A 9,765-nucleotide genomic window follows, 5' to 3' on the forward strand; every position below is an offset into this window, starting at 1 on the left:
TGAGGTCCAGCTCCAACCAATGGCAATAGGACACAGCAGTAAGAACCCAATGCATAAGGAATAAATATTCCTGCCTTTCCTTTATTCATTGCGCTTTCATGGCAAGATTGCTGATGAACAGCACCCTTTCTGCAGAAAGTAAAACTGCCTTACTGAGAGATCCTTTGTCTCAGTGCTGATTTTTCTTTGCAGCATCAAACATCTGTTTCCAATATCTCAGCGCTTTGGGAGGCTGAGGTGGGAGGATAACCTGAGGTCTGGAGTTCAAGACCAGTGTGGCCAATATGTAGAAACCCTGTGTCTACTAAAAATACAAAAAAAAAATTAGCCAGGTGTGGTGGTGGATGCCTGTAATTCGAGCTACTTGGGAGGCTGAGGCAGGAGAATCACTTGAATCCAGAAGGCAGAGGTTGCAGCAAGCCTGGGTAACAGGAGTGAAACTCCATCTCAGAAAAAAAAAAAAGAAAATATTTATTACAGATTATGTGTAAATAAGAAAAAAACCATTAAATATAGGAGAGATGGCAAGTCTTAGAATACAAATGATCAATAAACATGAAAAATTCCAACTTCATTTGTAACTATAAAAATGCTAATTAAAACTATAAATGACATACCTTACTAATGCACCATTTTGTCAAAAATTTATGTTTAGTAATTCCAAAAAGTGATAAAAATGTGGAGTAATTGAAATTCACAAACATCCACTGGCAATACGATTGATTTATAAATTGATGTATATTTACACTATGCAGCAGTGAGAATGGACGGCTACAGCTATGCTAAGCAACACGAAATAATTAAAAAATTATAAATAAAAAAGCAAGTCACAGATAAAGACTTATGGTAGAATTTATATAAATGCAAAACACAGGCAACACTAAAATGTATATTGTTTATAGATTAAATTATCATAAATTTACAATAACACAATATTCAGAAAGTGGCTACTTTGGGTAGGAGGTTAATAAAAGACTTCAGAGGTATCCATTCTCAGGAGTAGGTGAGGGTTTCATGAAGCCAGACTGAAAGTTTTATGAGAGTAGAAATCAATACTTTCTTTTCTTCATGTTACTTCCTAAGCCTAGCAAAAAGTATGGCACATCGTGTATGCTCAGCACACATTTATTGGTTAAATGAGTAACCACATGCCCTTTGTAAATTGTCAAGCTATGCAAAATAAGACTTCATTATTATTAGTTACTACAGCTTAGTTAATAGAATCAAAAACAAGGTAATACACTAGCATTCAGAAAGCACTATCACAAGTTTAATGTTAACCCAGTACTCTAAAATAAATTAAAATTTTTCGGTAATTCCAGCACTTTCGGAGGCCTAGGTGGGCGGATCACTTGAGGCCAGGAATTTCAGACAAGCCTGGACAGCATGGCAAAACCTCACCTCTACTAAAAACACAAAAATTAGCCGGGTGTGGTGGCGCATGCCTGTAATCCCAGCTATTCAGGAGGCTAAGGAGTCAGAATTGCTTGAACCCGGGAGTCAGAGGTTGCAGTGAGCCAAGATCGCCATGCTGCACACCAGGCTATGCAACAGTGTGAGACTTTGCCTCCAAATTAAAAAAAAAAAAAAAAAAAAAAAAAAGTTTAGTTTTTAAAGTTGTGACCATTATGATTACATGTAAATTGCCACATGAAGATGGAACATGAAATCTAATGTCAGGTGAGCATAGTTTGAAAGGAAAAGGCAAAAAGAGAGAAAAGGGATTAAAAAGGATGAAAACTCAATTGGGTCAGATCTGGAAGTTCTACTCTGTGCTTCTTTTTAGGAAATAGTTTTCTCCAACCCTGGTGCAGAGGGAGGCTGGCTGAGGGAGCCTGGGCCCCTCTGTCCTCCCTGCATGGACAGTGGCCGACCTCTGCTCAGACGAGAGGGGCACCGCGATGCCCTGGGCCTGAGGCCGCCGCCCTTGCCCCAAACCCCTCCTGGCTAAGTTTTGTATTTTTAGTAGACACAGGGTTTCAGCATGTTGGCCAGCTGGTCTCCAACTCTTGACTTCAAGTGATCTGCCTGCCTCGGCCTTCCAAAGTTCTGGGCTTACAGGCATGAGCCACTGTGCCTGGCCAAACACTTGTTTTTAAAAGTGGCAGCCATAATTGTCTGTCTAGATATATTTTGGACTTTTGTATGCTAACTATAATGTAAAATGGAAATTTTATTATGTTTTAGGTAATCCAACGTTGGTATACACAAACTTTACAGATGGCTGTAGGATTCAGGAAACGATGTATATGACATTTGTATCTCTAGTTTTTGTTGTATTCATTTTATTTCAGAAAAGATTGGCCTTTTAAGAAATGTCTCGGCCGGGCGCGGTGGCTCAAGCCTGTAATCCCAGCACTTTGGGAGGCCGAGGCGGGTGGATCACGAGGTCGAGAGATCGAGACCATCCTGGTCAACATGGTGAAACCCCGTCTCTACTAAAAATACAAAAAAAAAATTAGCTGGGCATGGTGGCACATGCCTGTAATCCCAGCTAGTCAGGAGGCTGAGGCAGGAGAATTGCTTGAACCCAGGAGGCGGAGGTTGCGGTGAGCCGAGATCGCGCCATTGCACTCCAGCCTGGGTAACAAGAGCGAAACTCCGTCTCAAAAAAAAAAAAAAAAAAAAAAAAAAGAAATGTCTCCAAAAATTCAGGCTTATTGTATAAAATGGCAAAATAGTAAAAAAAATAAAAAAAAAAAATACCATTTTGCATTTCACTAAAAGTAAAATACTATTTTGCCATGTAATATGATAAGTCTGAATTTGCCATACTACATGAATACTGGAACTCAATTAAAACACCAAATATTTTAATCAGAATAACTTAAACAGTATGTTTAATAATTTCTCAATTTTTAAGTACAGTGATAGGCATACACAAATATTTTATAAATCTATTAGTATTAGATTTTATTTAGAAGTAATATATTTAAAATCTGTTCAAAATGAATATTTTTATTTTTATTTTATTTTATTTATTTATTTATTTTTTTGAGACGGAGTTTCGCTCTTGTTACCCAGGCTGGAGTGCAATGGCGCGATCTCGGCTCACCGCAACCTCCGCCTCCTGGGTTCAGACAATTCTCCTGCCTCAGCCTCCTGAGTAGCTGGGATTACAGGCACGCGCCACCATGCCCAGCTAATTTTTTTGTATTTTTAGTAGAGACGGGGGTTTCACCATGTTGACCAGGATGGTCTCGATCTCTCGACCTCGTGATCCACCCGCCTCGGCCTCCCAAAGTGCTGGGATTACAGGCTTGAGCCACCGCGCCCGGCCCCAAAATGAATATTTTTAATTAGTAATTTGATGTTTTCAAATATGCTGATGTCTTATTTTGATCAGAGTAAGTCTGGGGATAGTTGACTAATTTTATTTAATTCTTTTGTATAGTGTGTCCCAAATTTTCTAGTTTAACTTAAAATTGATTGATGATGGGTAAACTTTAAAAAACTATTACAGACCTATTAAATTGTCAGTGTTTTTAATTTTAAAATTCTGTCTTTTAATATCATTTCTGGGATTTAAGTCTAGTTGAATCCACTCAACCTGTTAATCAGTGTCAGGTGCAACATTCCAGTTCACTTTCAGCGTGCCTGTATGACTTTTCTTTCCATATTCTTTGAATTAAATTTTTATTACTTATTTAAATGTTATGTAATCCAGCTAATACATTTAAAATAAAACCACCAGGTAAAATGAATTCTGGCATAGTACAAAGAAGCTGCTACAGTCTTAGTGTTACATATATAGATGGATGTGGCTCAACAAGAATTTAGACAAAAATACTGAACTATAACATGTGTTGCCATGAGTCAGCCTGTAATTGATTTACAGATAAATCCAGATTTCACCACATTTAACCAGTCGTGTTCAGTACCTCTATCAAGAATTCTTATGCTACTGTCTGAGAAACAGATTCTGCTGTTACCTAAAAAATCAGCTGGAAGGAAATTTTATAACCTTGCACCACATAAAGAAAAACTGAAATGTAGTACTAATAAATGCAAACATCAACTGGAAAATGGGAATCCAAAATGTCACTTTCAATATTTAAGTGTTGGAACTTTTGATAAAAATAAATGTGGTAACGCCGGGCGCGGTGGCTCAAGCCTGTAATCACAGCACTTTGGGAGGCCGAGGCGGGTGGATCACGAGGTCGAGAGATCGAGACCATCCTGGTCAACATAGTGAAACCCAGTCTCTACTAAAAACACAAAAAACTAGCTGGGCATGGTGGCGCGTGCCTGTAATCCCAGCTACTCAGGAAGCTGAGGCGGGAGAATTGCCTGAACCCAGGAGGCGGAAGTTGCCGTGAGCCAAGATCGCGCCACTGCACACCAGCCTGGGTAACGAGCGAAACTCTGTCTCAAAAAAAAAAATAAATAAATGTGGTAAAATAAAACTTTTGGTAGGCTTTGCATAGCTTAACGTCAGCATAAAGTAGGGGGAAAAAATCTTAAAAATAAAAACAAACAATAACACACACACACACACACACCTCAAAAACTAACATCCAATGCATACATATTAATCTTTGTGTTGGAAGAGTCGAAAGCAGAACATTTGATGAACTTGACGCATTTATTTTTACCATATTGGCATACTGATAAAAATCATCTATATTTAATTTGAATAAAACACATCTGCATCTTAAAAATACTGCTTTGTATTATGAATAGCAAATGTAAAATCTTTATCCTGAAAAGTATCCTGATTCTCAACCCAATATATATGGAAACCTATTCCTCTGGTTTCTCCAAACTGAGCCTTCATTAAGGCTCAAATATGGAGTGAGAGAAACCTAACAACAGAATATGTGAAATAAGAAGGATGGGGTAGGATAGTCAGTTCTAAGACTCAGGAATTGCCTAGGTGATCCCAATATAATGATGTCAACTGTAAAGTACTAAATAAAAATAAACATAAAAAGCTGAAACTGCCATGGGTTGACATTGGTGAAAGTCTTTGGAATTATAAGCAGTTGTACCAAAAGGATTGAACCAGAATGACATGAATTTAAGGATTAAGGCAAATGTTAACTAGCACATAAATATTTGTTCCCAATTTTATTACAGTAGCAATATTCTTTTCAGTCATGTCAGCTTCCTTAAGCTAGGGATGCCATAGACAAACTAAAACAAGTGCCTAATACGTTGCAGGCAATTAGTTTCAAAATTCAACATACTTGTAATAAACTGTTTTGTGTATAAATCTCACTGAAGGGCCCTATCCAGTAGCTGTATCCTTCAGTTTTTTCTGGGATTTTCTGTTGCTGGATTCCAAACCAACTTTATTTGTATCCTAGTCATTTCTTTCCTTTTTTTTTTTTTTGAGACGGAGTTTCGCTCTTGTTACCGAGGCTGGAGTGCAATGGCGCGATCCCCCAAAGATTTCCCCCAAAGAACCAAGTATGTAAAATCCAACCTAAATTCAAAGGTAGCAGTTAACACCATATGAAAAAATTAGCAAAGTCACAACGTAGAAACTCTTAGTCTGTTAGTCCAGAAAAAATAATAACATTCTTATTTTGGCATGTTTTTGGAAAGAATACATACATTAAATATGACAAAATATACACACTAAATTATAATAAAGTATCTTTGAAATATGAATGATTTTATTCTTTTTTTTTTTTTTTGAGACGGAGTTTCGCTCTTGTTACCCAGGTTGGAGTGCAATGGCGTGATCTTGGCTCACCGCAACCTCCGCCTCCTGGGTTCAGGCAATTCTCCTGCCTCAGCCTCCTGAGCAGCTGGGATTACAGGCACGCACCACCATGCCCAGCTAATTTTTTGTATTTTTAGTAGAGACGGGGTTTCACCATGTTGACCAGGATGGTCTCGATCTCTTGACCTCGGGATCCACCCGCCTCGGCCTCCCAAAGTGTTGGGATTACAGGCTTGAGCCACCGCGCCCGGCTCCTATTCTTATTTTTAAATATTTACTCTAATATATTCAGACAAGACTTTCAGTGAAAATGTTTATAGCTACCATATATGAATTCAAAAAGCCCTGGAGGAAATAGCATTTTTTATTAATAATAAAGATTGAAGCTCCAAGTGATAGAGCAGGAGCACCATCATCTCAGACAAACAGCACCACACCACATGAAATTCCAGCTCCCTTTTTAGCCTCATGTATTTCAAGGAAATCACCTTTTTTTTTTTTTTTGAGACAGAGTTTCTCACTGTTGCCCGTGCTTCAGTGCAATGGTGTGATCTTGGCTCACTGCAACCTCCACTTCCCAGGTTCACGTGATTCTCCTGCTTCAGCCTCTCCAGTATCTGGGATTACAGGTGCACACCACCACATCTGGCTAATTTTTTTTTTTTTTTTTAGTTGAAATGGGGTTTCACTATGTTGGGCAGACTGGTCTTGACTCCTGGCCTCGTGATCTGCCCACCTCAGCCTCCCAAAGTGCTGGGATTACACACATGAGCCACTGCACCCAGACGAAATCACTTCTAACTACAAGCAGCCAGAAAGGGCGGACAGTTAAACACAGATAGGACAGCTTGAGGCAAGTGCACTGGCTCATTCCTGTATTCCTAGCACTTTGAGAGACTGGGGTGGGTAGGTCACAAGGTCAGGAGTTCAAGACCAGCCTGGCCAGCATACCGAGACCTCATGTCTACTAAAAATACAAAAATCAGCCAAGCCACGTGCCTGTAGTCACAGCTGCCCAGGTGGCTGAGGCAGAAGTTGCAGTGAGCTGAGACTGCAACATTGCACTCCAGCTTGGGTTACAGAGTGAGACTCTGTCTTAAAACAAAAAACAAAAACAAACAAAAAAACAGCACAGCTCTGGCACTGAGGGAGGTGGGAGGAAAGTCTCCTGAGTAACTGCAAATCGTCACCCTCATAGAGTGGGCCCCAGTAAAACAGTGGCTGGGATTGCAGGCGTCCACCACTGCGCCCGGCTAACTTTTTTGAATTTTTAGTAGAGACAGGGTTTTACCATGTTGGCCCGGCTGGTCTTAAACTCCCGACCTCAGGTCATCTGCCTACTTTAGCCTCCCAAAGTGCTGGGATTACAGGCATGAGTCACCTCGCCCAGCCACTCAGCCTTTAAAAAAAAAAAAAAAAAAAGCCGGGCGCGGTGGCTCAAGCCTGTAATCCCAGCACTTTGGGAGGCTGAGGCGGGTGGATCACGAGGTCGAGAGATCGAGACAATCCTGGTCAACATGGTGAAACCCCGTCTCTACTAAAAGGCGCAAAAAAAAAAAAAAAAAATTAGCTGGGCATGGTGGCACGTGCCTGTAATCCCAGCTACTCAGGAGGCTGACGCAGGAGAATTGCCTGAGCCCAGGAGGCGGAGGTTGCGGTGAGCCGAGATCGCGCCATTGCACTCCAGCCTGGGTAACAAGAGCGAAACTCCATCTCAAAAAAAAAAAAAAAAAACTGGGCCGGGCGCGGTGGCTCACGCCTGTAATCCCAGCACTTTGGGAGGCCGAGGCGGGTGGATCACGAGGTCAAGAAATCGAGACCATCCTGGTCAACATGGTGAAACCCCGTCTCTACTAAAAATACAAAAAATTAGCTGGGCATGGTGGCGCGTGCCTGTAATCCCAGCTACTCAGGAGGCTGAGGCAGGAGAATTACCTGAACCCAGGAGGCGTAGGTTACAGTGAGCAGAGACCCTGCCATTGCACTCCAGCCTGGGTCACAAGAGCGAAACTCCGTCTCAAAAAAAAAAAAAAAAAAAACTTGTTATTTGCAACAACATTGATGAACCTGGAGGACATGATGCTAAGTAAAATAAGCTGGCACAGAAAAAAACTCTCATAATATCATTTCTATGTAGAGTGTAAAAAGACTTAAACTCATAGAAGCGTAGAGCAGAATGATGATTGCCTGGGGCTGGGAGTGGATGAAATGTTGGTCAGAAGTAATGGGTCTGATTTTGTGAAGAGAGGAAGACTGAGCAGTTATGGCTGCATTTTATGGACCTGGAGCAGCAGCCGGCTTCTCCACATAGAATCCAGGAGTAGGAGACTCAGAATTGAATCTCTTCTCCCTCCTTCCTCCTATTTTTGGCTTTGTGAGAAACCTTATTATCAAACACAACAATGTTACCAACAAGACAGATCCTTACTCCATGAACTTCCATGTGTTCACTGGAAATCTCAACATCCTTGTGGTCAAGAAGTCGGATGTGGAGCCAATCTTTTTGAAGTATGGCAAAACAGTGGGTTGCTCTGTTCATAAGGACTTTGCCTTTGTTCAATATGTGAGTGAGAAAAATGCCCTGGCTGCTGTAGAAGAGAGTAGGGCAGAATAAACCACCGGCCAGGTTTTACCTATTAACCTGGCTGCAGAGCCAAAGGTGAACGGAGGAAAAGCAGGTATGAAATGATCTGCAGTGGAGATGTACTGCTCAGTAACAGAACACCCTTCTCTGTCGCTTCTACTCAGCTTCTCTTTTGACTTGGACTATGACTTTCAACAGGAGTATTTTGAAAGGATATACGTTTTCCTCCTCCTTCTCCTCCTCCTATTTCTTGGGCTTTAGCACCCTTGAAACATCACGAAGGGGCAAAAGTGGCTTCAATTCTAAGAGTGAACAGCGGGGATCTTCCAAGTCTGGAAAGTTGAAAGGAGATAACCTTTAAGCCATTAAGAAGGAACTGATCCAGATAATACAAAAAGCTGATTCGCTTTTGGAAAACCTGGGAAAAAAATTAAAATGAACAGAGCCAACAAGCAGTAGAGAGGAAGAATGGTAAGTCGGAAGAGGAGCAGAGCAGGAGCTCCTTGAAGAAAAATGAGATGAATGTGAAGATGTAGTCTGAGGAGTGTGCAGATGATTCTGCTGAGGATTGGGACCTACTGGATGATGATAATAATGCAGATGGGGAGATGACCAGCTAGAATTGATCAAAGATGATGAAAAAGAGGCTGAGGAAGGAGAAGATGACAGAGACAGTGCCAATGGCAAAAATGACTCTTAGGCACATAGTGGGTTTAGAAATCTTATCGCAGTATTTGTTTACCTAGGTGCTTCTGTAAGATCAATTTTTTTTTACCAGACCTTCTCCCCTAGCATCTTCAGCACATGCTCAGTGTCTTACCCATCCTCGTCCTTCCCGTGTTCATTAATTCATATTGCCTAGGTCCCATTTTCACCTCCTTTGACACTCCTAGTAGTCTTTTTAAGTCTTACCTTGCAATTTTTGCTTTTAATTTTGATACCTCTATATGACTTAACAATAAAAAAGATTTTTTTTTACCCCCGAGATGGTGTCTTGTTCTGTTGACCAGGCAGGAGTGCAGTGGTGCAATCTTGGCTCACTGCAACCTCCACCTCCCAGGTTAAGCAATTCTCCTGCCTCAGTCTACGGAGCAGCTATATGAGCACTACCACGCACATCTTTTTTTTTTTTTTTTGTATTTTTAGTAGTGTCAGTGTTTCACCATGTTGGCCAGACTGGTCTTCAACTCCTGACCTCATGCTCCGCCCACGTTGGTCGCCCAAAGTGCTGGGATTACAGGTGTGAGCCACCGTTCCCAGCCGGATGTATGGTTTTTATCAACTGTCTCCAAAATTATCTCGCTATGCAGAACACATAGTTTTTTTTTCATAACGCATAATTTCAGTAGTTGCTTCTGTAACTGCAAAGGCAATCTCATTTAGTTGAGTAGCTCCTAAAAGTAGCTTTGAGTTAGAAATATGTGTGCTAGGCCGGGCGTGGTGGCTCAAGCCTGTAATCCCAGCACTTTGGGAGGCCGAGGCGGGTGGATCACGAGGTCCAGATATCGAG

The 9,765-nt window shown here is 41.1% G+C and overlaps 1 pseudogene; it reads left to right on the plus strand.

Annotated features, from left to right (window-relative positions):
• Nucleotides 1-98: 98 nt before the first annotated feature.
• LOC104650410 (heterogeneous nuclear ribonucleoproteins C1/C2 pseudogene) lies at nt 99-8,962 on the plus strand (annotated as a pseudogene).
• Nucleotides 8,963-9,765: the final 803 nt, after the last annotated feature.

This window comes from Saimiri boliviensis, chromosome 20 (genome assembly GCF_048565385.1).
Source record: "Saimiri boliviensis isolate mSaiBol1 chromosome 20, mSaiBol1.pri, whole genome shotgun sequence".
In the NCBI taxonomy this organism is placed as follows: domain Eukaryota; kingdom Metazoa; phylum Chordata; class Mammalia; order Primates; family Cebidae; genus Saimiri; species Saimiri boliviensis.